Source organism: Apium graveolens, chromosome 2 (assembly GCF_009905375.1).
Source record: "Apium graveolens cultivar Ventura chromosome 2, ASM990537v1, whole genome shotgun sequence".
Taxonomy (NCBI): Eukaryota; Viridiplantae; Streptophyta; class Magnoliopsida; order Apiales; family Apiaceae; genus Apium; species Apium graveolens.
In genome coordinates, this window is record NC_133648.1 from 258,961,264 (window position 1) to 258,982,096 (window position 20,833).

The 20,833-nt window shown below is 31.0% G+C and overlaps 1 long non-coding RNA gene across 1 annotated transcript; it reads left to right on the top strand.

Moving 5' to 3' along the window:
* Positions 1-1,085: 1,085 nt before the first annotated feature.
* On the top strand, positions 1,086-1,650 carry LOC141706266 (uncharacterized). Its single transcript, XR_012568734.1, has 2 exons — positions 1,086-1,216; positions 1,372-1,650. It is a non-coding gene; the product is annotated as an uncharacterized LOC141706266 (long non-coding RNA).
* Positions 1,651-20,833: the final 19,183 nt, after the last annotated feature.

Sequence of the window (20,833 nt, forward strand, 5' to 3'; positions counted from 1 at the left end):
TGTTACCTTATACTTAATTCGTTCGATATGTGGTTGATTTTTAGGCAAAATTGAAGTGTCCGAATTTGAATTCTGATGACCTTCACATACATTCATTTACTTTATGACATACTAATACGATCTTAGAATTTCAATAACAGTACTCTTATATAGTGTGGTCTGATAATTTTACTCAATCAGCAAAATCAGCAAAAATTACTATTCATCTGAGTTTCAAAAATTTCCAAAAAGTGGGGTTATTACACCAAACCAAGCGGTTAGTGAACCGTAAAATTCGGTTTGGTTGGTTTGGATTGGGCGGTTTCAGTCGGTCTGGCTAATTTATTCTCAGCCCTATACATGGTTTAGATTGGGCTTTGGACATAAATTCCAAGTATAATTAATGCAATATTTATTATGTCTTTAGGATTTTTTTCAACCCATGTCATAATGATATCCAATTTTAATAAACATGGTATCATAATTATTGAAATTTTATCTCTATCTACACAATATTGAAATACAATAGTGCTAGAGCTACCAAATTTGGTACCAAAATTTGATCCCAAATGATGTGGCGTTGGTGACTTGGAAATTTGGGATGTTCTATTGGTGAAATTTATGTGAGTGCATGAGCTCCACTATGATTAATTGATTTTTAGTCAATCAGACCGCAACACATGACATTTGGGATCCATTTTGGGGATCAATTTGAGACCTCTAGAATTATTCAGTGAAATAAGATGGCAAGATGTTAATTATGACGAATGAATATCTAAATGAGTATAATAAAGATATCCATTGAAAACATCCAATTTTAATAAAAAAAATATCTTATTTATTGAAATCTTATCTTTAAATATCTACAAAATATTGGGATAAGATTGATAAATGTTAATTACAAAGAATGAATATCTAATCAAATATAACAAAAAATATTTATTAACAAAATCCAATTTTAATAAATATAATATCCCCGTTCTTGAATTCTTATCTCTATCTACACAATATTGAGATAAGATTGCAAGATACTAATTACTAAGACTATATGTCTTATGCTCGTTTCATTTTCACCTATAAATAAGATGTTGGAGGGTAAACATAATTTCGTCAATCCACAAGTGAATACATATACAAAGTCTATAAAATATAATCGGAAGCAAGAACCAAGTTTGAAACATGAAGGGATCATCAGTTCAAGTCGCAGTTTGCCTTATTCTCCTCATTTTTGTACTCGGTAATATATTTTTCTTTTTATATCAAAATTTAGTAACACTATTTTTGCACAAACATGTATATTTAGGATTTTATATGACTGTATTAGTTGTCATCTATTTGATATATATACACACACAAATGACGCTGATTGGTTGATGAACTATATATAAACAGGAGTAATGATCATGGGAGGTGAAGCAAGGAATGTGTATGTGGCTCATTGTAGTTCAGATCAAGAATGTCAACCCCATTGTCCTGGTCCTATCTTTCATTGCATCAATACTCTTTGTGTTTGTCATGATTAGTCTTCAAGAACAAGAGGGGACTTCAACATAATTTTCTTTATTTGATGCTTTTCAATTAGAGAGCACAAAAGTAATTTTATGTGGCGTCTCCTTGTAAGACAAATGGTTGAAAGTTCTAAATAAAACATTATTATATTTGCCTTTTCTACTTTTTTTTCATTTTAAATAGTCCATTGCACACAAAATAAGAAATTTTTGTAGTTGATATATTTAAAAATTAAAATAAATTATACATATCATGTATTAAGAAATAATCTTTTTACTTCTTTTTTTGGTTGAAATACAAAAAATTCTATTTCTTATAATAAAGTTTATAATCTAACGGAAGTATGATGGTCCCATAAATTTAGAGAATAAAGCCCTAATGTCTGAAAACAAAACACCCAAAAAAATGAAAAATAACATGACAATTTATATAGAGTATGTGCTCGAGCCGACTACGTGATTGATCCAATCAACGATTTTCAATCTTTGTCTAACTATCATCCTGTCGAAACACTACACTTGAATAATCTAGCAAAATAAATTTTAATCACCTTACTGATAGAGGATTTAGTTAAATTATATAGTTTTAAAGAAATTATTAATATATTAACTACATAAAATCCAACTGAACAGAATTTCCTAGGTTAGATACCACATTAATTTTTGAATTGTTTAAAATCAGTAATTCAATCAATAAAAATAATATATTTAAAATAAAGTAAAGTAACTATATAATTACAAAATCAAATTCATGTAATTAAAAAATTTCATGTAGCATCACCATTTTACATAAAATTCATGTAAAGTCACCACTTAGGTGTACATAATATTTAAGTCAAGTTTGAATCATCTATCTCTCTTTCATCTCTGAAAGCGCACAGCCTCACAAGTATGCTTCCGATGTAAGAATACTAACTTTTTTCTATAACATGAAAACCCTTGGTATCAAACCGATTTCAATTACATAAAACCTTGGCTTTTGTTTGTGTAAAAATTGGTCAATTTGTGTTAATTAAGCAAAATTGAAGCTTCAATTATGCTTTTTTCTCCAATTATTAGGCATTCATTCTTGCTACTAGTAAGTGATTTTAACACTTCTTTTCAAATTTCAGTTTATAATTATATTTCAAGTTTTTAATAAATACTTAAGAGCTTAATTCATCCAGCATTAGTAAGCGGATTGATGGTTGAGTTTGGTTTGTCTGCAACTTTATGTGACTAGCTAGGCTATATATATTTTTCGGTATTTCTTTTGAAAAATTTCTTTATGCTAGAATAAAGCATCATTTGTTCATATTTTTTATTGGTGTCTGTATCTGTCTCATGTTTATATCTTTAATATGTGTGTGTGTGTATGTTAAAGGCGATCTCTAATATGTAATTATATGTTTCATATCATTCATATCTTAATTCTTGAAATCTTATATCAATATATACAATAATGGGATAAGATTGCCAGATGTTAATTACGATGAATGAGTATCTAAAAAAGTATAATAAAAATATTTATTAAAAATCCAATTTTAATAAACATAATATCCTAATTCTTGAAATCTTATCTCCAAATATTTGCACAATATTGAGATAAGATTGATAGATATTAATTACGAAGAAAGAATATCTAAACTAGTAATAATAAAAATATTACTAATAAAATCCAATTTTAATAAACATAATATCCTAATTTTTAAATCTTATCACTATCTACACAATATTGAGATAAGATTGTAAGATGTTAATTACGAAGACTAAATTTCGTAGGCTTGTTTTATTTTCACCTATAAATAAGATGTCGAGGGTTAGATGTTATTTCATTAATCCACAACTGAATACATATACAAAGGCTACACACTATAATCGGAAGCAGGAACCAAGTTTTAAACATGAAGGGATCATCAGTTCAAGTAACATTTTACCTTATTCTCCTCATTTTTGTACTCGATAATATGTTCTTATTTTTTATATCAAAATTCAATAATACTATTTGCACACTAATATGTATATTTAGGACTATATATGTTATATTAGTGTTATTTCTTACATATATATACACGCAAAATGAAGATTATTGGTTGATGAACAATATATAAAAATGAGTAATGATCATGGGAGGTGAAGCAAGGAATGTTTATGTGCCTCATTGTAGTTCTGATCAAGAATGTCAACCCCATTGTCCTGGTCCCATCTTTCATTGCATCAACACTCTTTGTGTTTGTCATGATTAGTTTTCAAGAACAAGATGGTACTTCAAAAAAAAATTAATTTGATGGTTTTCAATTAGAAAGCACCAAAGTAATTTCTATGTGGCGTTTTCTTGGAAAATAAGTGGTTGAAAGTTCTGAATATAACAATATTACATTTTCTTTTCCTAGTACTTTGTCATTTTAAATTATTTGTTGCACACAAAATATGTTATTTCTTGTTGATAATACATTTAAGATTTAAATTAATTTATAAATTAAAAGTTATTTGGAAATAATATATATACTTTTTTGTTGATATACAATTAAAAAGATGTTTCTTTTGCATAATAAAATTTATAATCTAATCAAAATATTATGGCCCTGGTAGTTTAGATAATAAAGCTTTAAAGTCTAAAAGAGAATACCTGAAAAAATCAAAAACAACATGACAACTTGTCTAGAGTATGTCTCGAGCCGACTACATGAACGATCGAATCAATGATTGGCAATCCTAATCCAGCTACCATCATGTCGATACACTACACGTGCAAAAAATAATATCAGTCGCCTAAATTTTATTTGTTGGAACGTAAAATCCAAGCGATAAAGGTTTGAGTTGAATATTTTATTTTTATTAAAATATTAATATAATAACGACATAAAATCTAACTAAACGGAATTCCTTAGGTTAGATATCTCATGTATTTTTGATTTATTTAAAAATAGTCAAATAATATATATATATATATAAGGCAGAGCATTCTATCGATTTGGTTCAAAACCGGACCCAACCGAATAGACCGAATAATCATTCCATCGACCGAACCAGACCGAAGTTATATTATGTACCAGCCAAAACCATAATTCGGTTCAGTCCAGTTTTGAACCAAACGGACCAAATTTGTTTTTTTTAAATTGTATTAAAAATTAAATAAAAATTATAGAATTTAAAAAATAATTAAAGTAATGTGATATATACAATTCTAAGAGTATATAAATACAATTACAAATTTTAAATAAGAATATAACTTTTAAGATATATGTAAAATGTATATGATAAAATTATATTATTTATGATTTGGTCTATTCGGTCTGGACCGAAATATTTTTTAAAAGAACCTGTCCGAACCGAATTTTATTTTAATCTATTAGGTCCAGACAAAATTGATAAAAATTTTGAAACATCAGGACCGAACTAAACTGAATTAGCACATTTGGGTTGTTTTTCAGTTTCGGATCGGTTTTGTTCAGCCCTAGACACACACACACATTATTAGAAAAATTAGTAAAAATACTTTACACAAAATACATGTTATTATGATCAAATTCATGTTATTACGAAAATGTCATGTAGTATCACAAATTTAAATTAAATACATATAAGTCATTAGTTGGGTGTACATCTATAGTATTATATTAAAGAAAAAATACTGAAAATTTTGGTATAGTACAAGTTTTTGGCAATTGCTGAATTTACCTAATTACCCTATATATTTTTCATAAAATTTAGTATTATTCAAAACTAACCGATAATTTTCCCAACTATAACACCAATTACTCTTTTCAACCGGAAAATGTTACAATTTCTTTTTATCCCAACTGAAATAACACCTTTTTCCAAATATTTTATTCCAACTAATACACTTATTTTTCCAAAAATATCATGAGCAAGTCCATTTATTAAAATATAATATAATAATTATTATATGATTATTAATAGCTAACAAATTACCTTTTGTGTTAAATTAGAACACATTTCCATTTCAATTTTTTTCTTACCAAACCGACATTTATTTTTCAAATATAACATCAACAATGTTATTTAATAAAATATTAATTTTATAATTATTAAATACCAACCAATAAGCCCTTTTCAACTAAAAGAAACCATCACTTCAATTCTTTTTGTTGATAAAACATCTAAAAAATTAATTCAAATTAAAAAAATCAATTTTTTTTAAAGAAAATCTCTTTTCCAACTACATCATGTTACATGTTCTATATATCCCAATTAAAACACCTTGTTTTTCAAAAATATTATAAGAAATTCTATTTAATATAATATAGTAATAATTTGGTTACTAGTAACTAACAAATTACCTCTTTATTTAAAACATATTACATTTTCTATTCTTTTCTTACCAAGGCGAAGTTTTGTTCTAAAAATAACATCAGCATCGCTATCTGATAAAATAATAATCCTATATTTATTAATAACCAACCAATAACGTTTTTCAAACTAAAGAACATTAAATTCAATTCAAATTGTTGATATAGTATTAAAAAAATTCAATTGAAATTAAATTAAAAGATAAAAAATATTAAAGAAAATCTGTACATTCGGATTTTAAACTAGCGATATTTATGTCAAGTTGTGAAAGGTGTCACTAGTATCACTATACCATAGATTACCTATAGCAACCCTAAACAAATGTTTTCATATGGTACATATCCAATGCAATAGGGTCTATGGCAACATATATTGAAAAATCAGGCGTAACGTTGGGTCTCGTTGTCATAGACCTTATGGTAACGAATTTAGGACCATATTGCAACATAGTAAAGAGGTTGGAAATTCGGTTTATAGCAACATTTTTACATGTACAATAACGAATATATAAGCATTGCAATACATGAGACTTTCTATGGCAATATTTTTTTGCAAACTTTTTTTTGTGATAATTATTGCAGTACAATGACTAATGCAACATATTTGGAGTTAATTGCAATAATTTTTTTATAAAAAATTGAAATATATGGCAACCATTTGATACTCTACTGCAACACAAAAGTTTTTTTAAAAAATTTGGCATGACCTTTGAATTTCAACATCCACCAAGTTTATTTGGCACATCCATAATAACGCAACAACGCAACAAGTAATTTAGCACTACTACTAATTTAGCACTACTATTATTGTTCCAACATTAACACATAAAACCAAGTCTAAGAAAAGTACAAATATCTCAAGTAATAACAACAAAGTTTAAGTTTACACACGATCACAATATTAAGTTAAAACAAAAACGGTTATTCATGATATCTCCATATCTTGATGAGCTTGATGATGTTCTTGCAATTTTACACAATTCAGAATCCAAAGTTTCTGAAATTTGAGTGTTAGTTTGTGCGATACTCTGAGGTCTATTAGGATTAGAAATAAAGATTCCAGTACTGCTCACTGTCAATTGTTATGCGATCCTACATATTAAGAGGCTTCTACCAGCGCTTCTGAATCATCATCGAACCAGATATCGGAATTAGACACTTGTTTCATGCCTCCATAATTCATCGAAAACGAGGCTACGAAACATACAGATAAAAATTTTAGTGTGTTGAGATTTGAAATGCAATATGAACAGGAAAACTTACTCATCATAGAAGTTGTCTGAATTTAAGGAAATTCCCACAATAAACCTGAAGGCAAAGACGAATATATAAAATATAGATGAAAGAGATGATTTAAGATTCTTTCCTAATTCAGATAAAAAATAGGCCTACTTACACTGTTAACCCCACTTTATCAAAATTCATAGGTAAACTCCCAGAGATGGAATTGTAGGAAACATCTCTACAACAAAAACGAAAAAAATACTTAAGCATAGAAAAACTTATATTCAAAGTAATTTTAATTATATAAAAGAATAAAAATCATGCTTAAACTGAAAAACAGGATTCCTTAAAATTATGACCTTCTAACCCGAACAAATTAATTATTTTGTATTGCACAAAAACACTGAAATAAGCCACTGAAGTGTAAACTACATGTAAATAAATATGCACATAGAAAATACACTGATTGAGTGAAAGGACACCATGATGGCAGCTAATATTAGTGAACGGATCTTAGTTTATGGCTACAACGCAGATGGTAAGGCATAAAAATAATATGATTGCTTACCCATCTAGATTTAGCATGGACATCACCATATTAAAATTACAAAATTAATGAAAACTAAGACCACCATCACCTAAAAAATACACATTTGTTGGAAATATTAGGTATGAAGTTTTGGTGGTAAAAAAAAAGAAACAACAAAGAAGCAAGCACTTATCCACATAGGTGAAGAAAAGACAATACAAAAATGCAATTATGGCCTTAAGTTATTGTTAATGTAGCAAGATCAAGTACCGTATGTATGTCATATTCCATAACAAAGCTGTAGTACAATCTTGTACTTAAGACCTGTCAAAATCGAGAGGCCGAGGTTTAGCTTATGGTGTGTGTCTGCAATTTATGTACCTTGATTATTGTTTGCGAAACTAAAACTACCACCATAAATGTCAGGCTTCAAATTCATCTCTGTTAGGGGTACTTTACATTCAACAGCTGCTCCATTACAAGCTCTGGATCATAAACTGAATATATAGATTTTGTTGAAATTAGAAGATAAATAATTGAAGGTCTAAAGTTTCAGTCATAAGCATTTCCGAGAATCCTATCTGACTACCATATATTGGCATTAAGGCGGTGTAATCTTGTACATTAGAAAAAAAGTAAATAGAAAAATTAGGCATGTAGGTTTACTCCTCATAATGCTACTTTTGTATTAGATGTAAACACCACATATGCGACAATAATGTTGGATAGACTAGTATAAAAAAAATTTAGAAACATTTGTTTAAAATTATATTAGTTGTAGTGAATCTCATTTTTTACCAAAATAATAGAAAAACTACGGCTAATTTGAAATCAAGATATAAAACCAGGTTTGTAAAAAACTCAAACCTAGTTACAGCATGAACAGTGTCAAATTCACCTAAAATAAATGAAGGAAACATATCACCATCAGCTTAACATAAATAATCCCTTTCTCTATGAAAACTAATCATATTTTCAAATCTAACTGCATACCTAACTAAACTTGCTTTGAGCAATCCATGTCAAATGAAAACTGAAATACGAATATCGACATTAATTTCAACAAATATCCTATAGATTTCAGTGCAAAATAATTCCATCTCAAAATTCATAATATCCAAAGGGAGAGAGGAGTCAGAGAGAGATAGAACTAACCCCTAATTACAAATCAAAGTGAGATGATTATAATACATGAATCCTAATTACAATCAAGCAAGGCATACCATTGAGATGTACCAATAATTCCAGCACCGTGTGTTCTTAGTTGGTGCTCATAAAATATCTGAGAAAAAATTATACTTTAGTTGTTGATTAATTAATATTACAAGAGCCACTATTTTACTTAGAAACAGACCATATGCCCAGAACATATCACACGAATATACAAAAAAATCCCCAATTTGGAATGTAGCTAAGAACCCTAAAATAATTAAAAACAATTTTCTCCCAAATTAGCAAAAAAAATAAACCAAATAAACATTAGGATATAAAAATAAATAAAAAATTTAAACTCAAAATAACTTACCTCAAATCAAAACACTATAATCAATTACAAAAAAATGTCGGGGGACGAAGTTTAAGCATCGATTTAGAGATGAGCCTGCCTTTCTCGAACTTCAGTCTTCCTCTATCTTAAATCATCGAGTTTGATTCTTTGTCTTCTTCGAGCTTGTACATGACTTTGGTCTTTATTTTTCTTCTCTTCCCTCCTCCGCCTCTCATTTTGATTTCTCGGGGTTTGTGTTTCTTTAGCTTTAAGTGTTATAGTTTTGATGAATTATTACTGTGCTGGCAATTTTTTATCAATATTTTTTGGTACCCTTCTTGTTTAGTGATCCTGGGAAAAAATTTAGAAAGCCCGCTTTTATATTTGGAGCCCGCCAAAGAAATTGGCCCAAAAAACTTAAATCAATAGCAATGTTTTATACATTCATTGCGATACAGACAAATTTTGTGTAATGCAACACTTCTTTAACTTAATTGTGACAAATTTCAAAAATATTACAATATCTCTAGATTTTCCAAAACTTGTGAAATAATAGCAACGATTTTTTAAAAAAATTACCAAGTTTGGTTGCTATAGCCAATCTATGGTATAGTGTATGCAAAAAAAAGATAAAAATAAGAATTTAAATATGTCACTTAGTTAATCCGTGTCGTGAATCATATTTAATTTTTTTTAACATAATTCAGGATATACGTATTAAACAAACACATAGAATTATATAAATATTTATAAATTAATACATAATAATATTTGAAATTTTACAGAAGAATGTATTTACTGAGTAAGTGGTCTAATTCGTCTCATAAGTGTTCTACAAAACAATTATTCATAGAGAGGTCTACTTTTCAATTTGATGTCTCTTTGACGGTCCTCGTACGCCCGCATATCTTACTATAATTATACCCTCAAAATACAATTCACTCAATCTCTAAAGAAAAAAAAATACACATTTGATATCATTTTTTATTTGATTCATGATATGAGATTTTATTTCTTTATTACTGTATAAAAAAATATAATTGTGAATGTTTATATCATATAAGATAAAGTAAACATGGATTATTTCCATAACTTATTCTTATTTTCATAACGATGTCTTTTGGATATTCACAATAACAATGCTATCCACATGGATAAAAGTACATATTATAAAATAAAGTATAAAAATAAATAATGAATATAATCCAATTAAATTTAATTTTACATCTTTTTTTAAATAAATGGAGATAATCCAATAAAAAATTCATACGACATCTAAAAAATAATCTATTGAGCAAATATAAAATAGATCAAATCGTTAATTTTCATACTGAGACAATCAAGTGATGTGTTGAACATGATAGATTTACAATTATACACTTCGTCAAAACCTAATTGAGCGACCATAATACAAACTTTCATAACTAAATCAAAATCAACTCTCATAATTAAAGAGAGAACAACGGCCTGTTACCAAAGAGAGAAAATAAAACTGAAACTGCAATAGATAAGCGACCACCTGAAGCCAATAAACTCCGCTTGAATCGAAGATGAAATTCCCAAAAACTCCTATGAATCAAATCTAAAAAATAAGCTAAAATAAACTAAATAGGTAAAAAAACCTTCCTAAAATAAAAAGAAAACAAAAATATATAAAATAAGATAAGGGATTTGGGGTTTTTCACTGAAACAACCGGTGGAAGCCCTGCCAGCTTTGAACTAAAAATGAGGAGGTTGCGAGAGGCGAAAGCAGGTAGAGCGGCTTTAGTGCTTTGTTTTTTTTAATTTCATCATTAACTATTACATCTTATTATCATAATTCAAAATTTGTGATAAAATATCTTGGATTGTTACAGATTTTATCTTGTTTAGAAAGCATGGCATGGATGTCGTATTTAATACATACATCCTTAATCTAATTAAGCATGCATCATTAAACTACTCTACACATACATTCATCATATGAGCATATAAATGTGAAGTGTGATAAATTAAACGTGGTTAGTTATGGCTTCATCCTATGTGATCTTCATCACGCTAATGACAAAGATCTAGGTCAATCTAATGTGGAAAATAAATACAGGCTAACTATTACATGTCTTATATCTTGTATTGCTTCCTTGGATGGCCTCCATGTGGGATTACCCTTCCTTGATCTTCAAATCTTCATGTCTTCATGTACATTACAAGAATGAAATATAAAAACTAATCTAATGAACTTACAAGAAGAACTCGAGTTATATTCAAAATTTAATAGTTACACGATCAAAAGACATGCAAGCCATATTTAAAAAACCAAAACCATTAAACTAAGGTCATAAGCCATAATCATCCACCATGATCAATTAACACATAAGAATATGTTAGAACACATAATCTGATCTTAACATATCATACCCATCATGATCTAATCATAAAAACCAAATATGGAAAAAATCAGTAAATTTGAAATTAAATCTGATCACATTAAATCAAATATTACGAGGTCTAAACAGCGTCAAACGCCTTACAGACGAGTCAGTAATGGCTTTAACCATCGGTTTTGTTCAGGCGTTCGATTCCTTATCGAATAGGGTATTCGTTTGCGAAAATCGGACACCAGACCCAGATTTTCAGAGAATTTGCAACATCTGATTCAGAATCCGTATCTAGTATGATTCTCATAACAAGAACAAATATAAATCATGTATATATCAGTATCCATACATATTATATAATCATCATATGATTATACAACTCACATAAATATTGTATATTCAAACCATACATATACAAACATGTTGTATCAACATCAAAACATGGCAAATCACGTAGATGCTTGTATATCAAAAATGGTTAAAAACATAAACAAAATAAAAACTTTCGCAAGTAACTCTGATGCCATTGAAGGGTTTCGAGCACATAAAAGCAACAGAAACAATGTAAAATTAAATTAAAACTAGAATAAAATCAAAACTCTACGCAGAATCCATGCGAAAATAGATATTTAATTTGTAGTAAGAATATTTACCATAAAGAAGCTTTAAAAGTTCATTAATGGAGGATTAATGAAGTTCCAAACCTTGTTGAATCACCACTTATCCCGCTCTCGTGATCTACGATCTACGGTATCCACTCGAACGCTTTTCTTGAAGGATTGATATGTACTAGCACCCGAAAACTCCATCTATACTTTTCTTCCTCTTTCTCCTTGAACGGCTAGGGTTTTATAAAACCATGTATCCTTTATATAAACAGACCTCAAAGAGTTTATACAGAGGAAAGAAGGAGTTTTCTAATTATAATCTAGAAAGGATTTAACCCTCCTAATTTTAGGAGTGATATTATTGGCCTCTTGTGTGAGCTAGACTATGAAATGTGTGGTCACACTCAAATGTTGATTTGATATGATAGTCTACTCATTGATCAAGGAAACCTGGATTAAACATTGATGAGAATGACACATTACATGCCTTTAGTTTAATCTATAATATGTGGTTAAAGGGATTATATTACATTGTACATTATTCACGAAAGGTCAAATCGATCACCGATTGAAATATTATTACTTGGATAACAATGATGTATTACTAGATTCCGCTCATTATTTACGATTTTAAATTAGATTTAAAATTCGTTGCCAATGTAATAATAACCTATAGGGTCACACACAAAGAATGCTTGAAGAATTATTTAATTTTAATTAGATTTAATTATATTAAAGTAATTTAAATTATTTATAATATTAATTAAGTATGACTTAATTAATTAGATAAATAATGATATTTGAATTTACTAATATTAATTATGAAATTCAGTTGTTAAATAATTAAGTGTAACTTAATTATTATACAAATAGGAATTTTGAATTAATAATAACTCCTAATTAGTTAACAGTTATAATTTATTTTTCTATTCTCTATATAATATCTCTTGTGGCTGATTTTTAAGATTAGACTTTTACTAAAACTAAAACCCTAGCCACCAAGAGAGAAGATGGAGAGAACAAGAAGAAACGAGTTTATGCTGATACACATCTAATCCTTGAGTTCAAGCATTCGTGTGGAGAGCGATAGAGCGTAGATTGTGAGAGCGGGATGCGTGGTGATTGAACAATCTTTGGATCTCCATTATTCAACAAATTTGTAAAGCTTCTTAAGGTAAACAATCTGATCTATGAATTAAATATATGTTTTTCGCATGGATCCTGCGGTGGGTGTCGAAAATTCTGGGTTTTCACGTTTTAATTACCATTTTCCTTGCGTTTATGTCCTCGAAACCCTTCATTATTATTGTCCCCTATAATAATACTCGACTAGGGACCTTTAGGAATATTGATACTATTCTCATAATCTCATTTCTAAGTCACATACTTAGAGATATAGAATTGCATATCATATTCCATGGACATTTATTAATCTAACATTTATATCACAGTAAGTTAAGAATTAATAAATTATAAAAGGAATAATCGATAGAACATAAATATTAATAATCCAAATGTCTTAAACTAAAACATCATAGCGTTGTCTCTAGGGCACAAACACTAACATGGCCCAATTCTAGAACCTTCCAAGATATTGTCAAAAAATGGAAATATATATATATATGAAATAGTAACTTGGAAAACTCTAGAACATTCTGGAAAGGTCGAGAAAAATAAAAGGCCAAATGAAAGGCCCAATCAAAAGCCCAGATTAATGGCCCATAATTTAGAAGATTTCAGAAAAAAGAAAGGCCCAACTTAGCAGGCCCAATTAGGAAATCTAGTATGGAAATCCCAAACAAATTTGGACCATACTAGGCCCACAAAAGAGCCTAATTAGGGTTGAATTTAAATTCTGGTTGAATAAATCCTGACCTAATTTCGGTGAGGAATCCTACTTGAAAGAAATTATAGTCGAAAAACCCACGACAAGGAGAAATTGAACCGTAATTCGGTCAGAATTAATTCAAAGTATAAATTTAAACCAAAATTTTGACTGAATTTTGCTCGAAAGAACTTCAGGTTGAAAAACCCAGAACCAGGAGAAATTGAACCATAATTCAGTCAAGAATTAAGTCAAAGTATAAATTCTGACCGAATCCTGCTCGAAAGAAATTCTGGTAAAAAAACCCACGACCAGGAGAAATTGAACCATAATTCGGTCAAGAGTTAAGTCAAAGTATAAATCATGAAAACAAATTCTGACCGAATCCTGGTCGAAAGAACTTCCGATCTAAAAACTCACGAAGAGAACAAAGGGGACCATAATTCGGTCAAGAATTAAGTCAAAGTATAAATTCTGACCAAAATTTTAACCGAATCCTGGTCGGAAGAATTTCTAGTTGAAAAACTCACGACCAGAATCAATGGGAGCCTAATTTGGTCAAAACCCAAAGTCAAAATAAAAGTTTTGACCGAATTTTGGTCAGGATTCTGATCGAAAGTTAGCCTGCTCGAAAACTTCACGATCAAGAATAAAAGGCCCATAATTTGGTCAACAACATAGGTCAACATGAGCAGAACAGGCTTCTGTCGACCAGGATTTCGATCAAGACCTAGTCAAATGACATCCTGACCGAAATATCCACGAGCAGATGAAACTGACCTAGTCAAATGACATTCGACCAGGATTCTAGTTGAATAAGGAATCCTGGTCAAAATTGTTAAAAAAATGATGAAATTATTGAGAATTGGCTAAGTCGAAGATCAGGATCTGTCTAACAATTAGGACATGATCAACTATTGTGATATGATTATCCGTTGAAAGCTTCGTTATCATCTGTTGACAATCTTTAGTCATCCATTGATATATATAAATGATTATCCATTGAAGCTATAGCATTTATCTGTTGATCAGGGTATCCATTGAGAATGACTTGGATGATAAGTCAGGACCGCGAGATAAATCAGAAGGTGATGATTTATAGGATTGTAGTTGATTTAGAAATGTGTGGAAAATGTTATAATTATATTGTAACATATCTTGTAACTGATAGAGAACTGATTGTAGTTGTATAGTATATTAACACAAAATAGGTTATCACAATATGTAGTGAGCAGGACTCCAGTATTCGTATAACCTAGAAGCTCTTAAGAATATTATTCTTGAAAGATTTTTGTAACAGTTTATTAAATATCAATATAAAATGTTATTTGATTCATATGTTCTTACTTTACTTTCATTATACATTGATTTGTTTAGTAATTATATCCAACCCCCTTAAATAATTACTTTATCGGGCAACAAGTGGTATCAGAGCAATCAAATCAACTGTTAATTTGCAAAGGTCAAGATGTCTGGAAGTAAGTATGAAAGTATGAAAATTCCCATCCTGAAGAAAGCTGATTACTCGATTACTCTACATGGAGAGTAAAGATGTTGATGTTCCTTGAAGCTAATGATAATTCATATGTTAATATCATCAAACCAGAACCTCCATACCCTATGGAAACTGTGGCTATGACTGCGGATTCACCTGAACACTATGCAATAAAGGAAAAATCAAAGTGGTCAGATCCTGAAAAAGATGCAATGCTTAAAGATGCTGAAGTCAGAAATATTCTACACAATAATCTGGACAATGTGATGTCAAACAAAGTTTTTTCCTGCAAGACTGCAAAGGAGAAATGGGATGCCTTGGAGACACAGTGCCTAGGTACAATGGCAATAAAGAAATATAAAAGAGCTGTTCCTGTGAAAGAATATGAGCAATTTGATGTCAAGGCTGATGAGTCAATTACTGACATATATGATAGATTTCTGACACTGTTGAATGATCTATCATTGGTCGGAAAAGAATATGAAAGAAAAGACTCAAACACCAAGTTTCCGAGAGCTCTTCCAGAAGATTATGATACTCAAGCCTTAATAATCAGGCATCATTATGATCTTGATTCTCTGACTCTGGATGAAGTGTATGGGATGCTGAAAGCTCATGACTTGGAGATCCAGCAAAGGAAGAATGAGGTCAGAAGATGAAGGATGTGGTTCTTAATGCTGAGACTCACAAAGGCAAGGAAAAGATGAGTAAGAGGTCAAGAAGAAGGAACATTATGGAAGAGTCAGATACTGATGATGTATCATATCCTCACGCAGATACTGACGAGGATACTAAGATTGATATGGATGATCCTCACGTGGTTGAAATGGCTGCAATGCTTGTGAAAGGCTTTAGAAGGACGAGGTTTGCAAAACCATGGAGAAATGGTGGTTTCAACATAAGGTTCTCTGGTCAAGGAAAAGACAGGTTCAGAAAGAGTGATGGTCAGTACACCTAGGAAAGGAAGTTTAACAAGACCAAGGTGACATGTTACAACTGTAATGAAAGGGGACATCTGGCTAATGAGTGCTCCAAAATAAATGGAAAAGCTTTGGTCACAACAAACTTCAACAGAGATTTGATGGATTCATTAGGAATGAAAAAGCATGTAAGAAGGCACAACATAATGAAAATCAGATAAACATCATGTAATATCCGGGATATATCGTGTAATTATTTTTTCTATTATATAATTATTATGTGTGTTCAGTATCTATTCTGTGAGCTAATTGTTAAGTGTTATCTGTACTTGAATATTTAAAAATAATATTAATTGAGTATTTTAATTTTTATATGTCCAAAATAAAATATAGATAATTGTCATATCTTCCTAATTATTTTTATGTTGGTTTATGGATTTATAAGAATCATATGAAATTTCTAAAATCTTTTTCCGGGTAATTAAAATCTATTTTATAAAAAAACGGGAACCAACCGACATCAACCGTTGTTACGTTTTTGGAACCCGAAACTCTTTCGAGAACTCCTTCCTAACCCAATTGTAATATTCCGAGCATATTCCATGTTTCGACTTTTTCGATCCGGCGTACGGTTTGTCCTGCGCGGGTCGCGGCACAACATTTTCGATACAATATTCGTTTCGGTAAATCAATAAAACCCGTATTTTCGATAAACGGGAGCTTATCAACTGATAGATTAAAGGCCTTCAACGGATGAGAAACAAAGCTTCAACTGTTAAAGCATCAATGGATATCACTAAAGCATCAACGGATAAAGCCATTAACGGATGAAAGCTTCAACGAATGTCTCTAAAGCTTCAACGGATAACATCCATCAACGGATGAGTGCATCAACGGATAAAGCTTCAACTGCTAAAGCATCAACGGATAAAGCCATCAACGGATGAAAGCTTCAACGGATGCTCAGTTCAATAGCAGTTGATAGTGACAATTCATAAGCTGACAGAGGCACATGGGTTGACAGAGATAATTGGAATGTGGTAGCCTCTTGGATGAATCAAGAAAAAGCAGCATTTCCATTCTGGTGCAAACAAGGAAGTATTCAAAGATTCACAGATTATCTTAGATTGCATTGGATAGAGAAATAAAGAAGAAACATGTGAAGAACTATTTTAATTATATTTTATCTTTGTCTTCACTTGCAAACTTGGTGATATATAAACCAAGTTGCAGCTAGTAATTAGGTGTGAGTTTTCCAGAGCTGTTTAAAAAAACATAGAGAGAAAATCATCTAGTTTGTACTAGGAAGCAGCCGTGATCAATTCTTTGTATCACAGATTTTCTGAAATACACATCTCTAGTGGAACAATAAATCCACCAGAAAAGTTTTTAAAGCCTTTGTGTTCTTTACATTTGTGTCTTGAATATACATCTGTCTGCACCTGCTCAAAGCAATTCACACACATTTGTTCATCATACACTTAGCTTTTGAAACTGCTCAAAACTTGAAAAAGTTTTGAGATTTACATTCAACCCCCCTTCTATAAATCTCATTGTTAGTTCCTTGGGAGTAACAGTCTAAAATGTTCAAAACTTCACACATTCTTTCAATGGCTCAAAATCAATTTTTCAGAAGCACCAATGGTGAATATCTTTATATTTTCAATTTCGTCGATGACAGGATGTACTTCGACCCTGTCAGACTCCAAATTCGAATCAGTGGTGAAATCCTTCATTCCACGGCAGTTCCTAATTCGATTTTTGATCATCTCTCATGGAATGATCAACTTGAACTGCATTTCTTTACCATGGAGGATCTTATTGAAGAAGAACGTTGAGCCGAGTTGGCAGAGCGTCAACGCCTAGTAGCTCTAGAGCTGCAAGAGAATATCATTTCTCTTACAGTCTCTATGTCGTGTATCTTTCACCGTCGGGCAGCGAAGAAGGAGCAGGAGAAGAAGAAGGCGAAGAAGGAATAACTCTAGTTCTTAGGAGTTAGGGTTCATTTTCTTTGTAGTCATGCTTGTACATCAAATATTATTAATGAAAATCTCCTATTTTATTTCTTTTTGAACTTACAAAAATGATTGTTCAACTTCTTCTCATGTTTACATATGTGAATATTGTCAATTTCATATTTATCTGTTTAATACTCATAATTCACATATGTATAACTGGTTATTCTTAAGCAATCTCAATATTAACGAACAGATTTAGCATACAGGTTTTGACAGGACTCAAATGATTTTTCACACTATTCCCTGATGATAAAAGAATGGTGTTGGTTACACTAGGTTCTTACAATTCATTTTTATATATCTTTTACCTAGTGAAAGTTTTGAAAAAGATGAATTGCTGATGATCTTTCAAATCAGTTTTAAATCTCTGACTGATTTAGGCAAAAGGAAAGATACTTTCAGTAGAGGAAGTGTTTTACCACGAGAATTGTGGATGTTTTTTTAACAAAATGCCTGAAAAATATAATTTTTTAAATCCTGACGTTGTGGAACAGGGCACATCCAACCATGTTCCTGACCAAAGTGTCCATTTTTCTTCACTTAAATCGAAACACAAGATCACCTCTGGTTCTTCTCAAAAGGAATCAGTTGCAAAATCAAAAGCAATAGATAAGGCTGATGTGTCTAAGAGGCAATCAGATCTAAAAGTTGTTTCACATTCACCTACATCTTTGGAGAAAAAAGGTGGAGTAACGAAGAAAAGTGTTTTAGTACCAAGAATCAAGGAGATTGCAGAACGCAAGAAAAGGAATGTTCGAGCTGGTGTGAAGATGGTTGATGAATCATCAGATTCTGAAAGTGACAGTGATGATCCAATTTTATTTAAGAAGCCTGCTAGAACAGTTGAGGTTACTGGTGCTAATGCAGAAGAAGACCAAAGCTTGATTGCAGCTGCTAAACCTAAGAAAAGAAAACTACTGAAGTTAGCGGAAATAGTTCACAAGATATCAGATGGTCTTATATTGTTGGCTGATATTGCTCTGGATCAGGAATCTACAAATCCTGACAACTCAATGTCAAATCCTGACAGGTCTCAAGCAATTCCTGACAAGATAGTGACAATTCTTGATCAGATAATTACTACATCTCAAACAGCCAAGATAGTTGAAATTGCTAAGGAAGTTGGTCTGCAGAAGTCTATCAACAGAAAGGCACAGACTTCATCAGTTTCTTAAAGCAAGAAGACCACACTTCAATCACCACAGAAGGGGAACAATACAAAACAAACCATTTACTCAAAGTAAAGATGCACATGTTAATGCCTCAGCTACACAAGAACCACTTGTTCAAAGTGTGGGTGCAAGCATAACATCACATCTGACTATTCCTTACATTGCTCAAGGAAGTCATATTTCTGTGCTTGATGATATTATGTTGACAGTACAAGATAGGGAAGCTCATCAAAAGCACATTGCTAGATTGGATGTTGTTATCAATGACCTTATCTTTGAGGGAAGTACACAAAAACCATCAGTTCAAAGGATTGAAGAAGCTTCTACACCTCAAGTCACACAAGAACTAACAGTTCAAAGTACTGTTGCAGACTTAGTATCAAATCCTGATATAGGGTCAATTCATGACAAGCAGCACATTCTTGATACAAGGACAATTCCGGATGAAGCTGTTCCTGATTCTACACATACAGATGTATAGATCACTTCTCAAGATAAGATTGAACCAATCTTGGTGCAAGCACTCAAGGCTATACCAATGGTTGATACTTCTCAAGATACAAATCCTTTACACTCTATTTTATCTGTTGATATGACTATGATTAGACCTTCACAAAGGAATACCTCTAGTCATATGATCACAGACAACTCTTCTCAGCCACCTCTTATTTCTGTAGGAAAAACTTCTCTGAGCTTTTCATGTGAGAATGAGAAAAAAGATTTAGTGAAAAACATAATTCAAGAGAGGCAGGATCCTTACCTGGCAAAAGGAGAGGTAGATGAGAGCCAGGATTTAGTTAATCCTTGTGAGGAAGCTCTGACTATTAAAAGTCATGAGATGAGTGGTGTGAGAAGTGATGAGATCACTTTAAAAGAATAGAGAGATTTAGGGACTCATGGTTCTTTTCTTACAGGATCTACACAGGTAACTAAGCCTTCCAAGTCTAATCTTGATTTGAACCTCAAAGGCATAGTTCCTGATTTTGATGTTGATTCTGATATTCCTGAGAAATCTTCTGGTAATCACGGTGATTCTGATGACTCTGATGATAATAATCCTAATGATGCTGTTTTGAAAGTTGGTATTAAAGCATCTAAATTATATAATTTTGGTTCATCATCTGGTGATGTTGCTGCTCTACATCCTCATAGGGCTTATGAATAGAATCATTCTTGGAGATTACCCAGTGAAAAGATATCTATGGAATCTGCTCAGACTTTAGTTGATCATGCTGTTCAATGTCATATACTGATATGAAAGCATCTATTAAATCCACTAGAGTTTTAGTCAAGAGACTGCATTCTTCTATCTTTGCACTCAAGCAAGATACTGTTAATCTCGGAGAAGAGCTTGCTGATATTTCCATGACTATTAAAGGTACAAACAGACAAAGTAGTTTTTTAAAGAGAAAGTTTATCT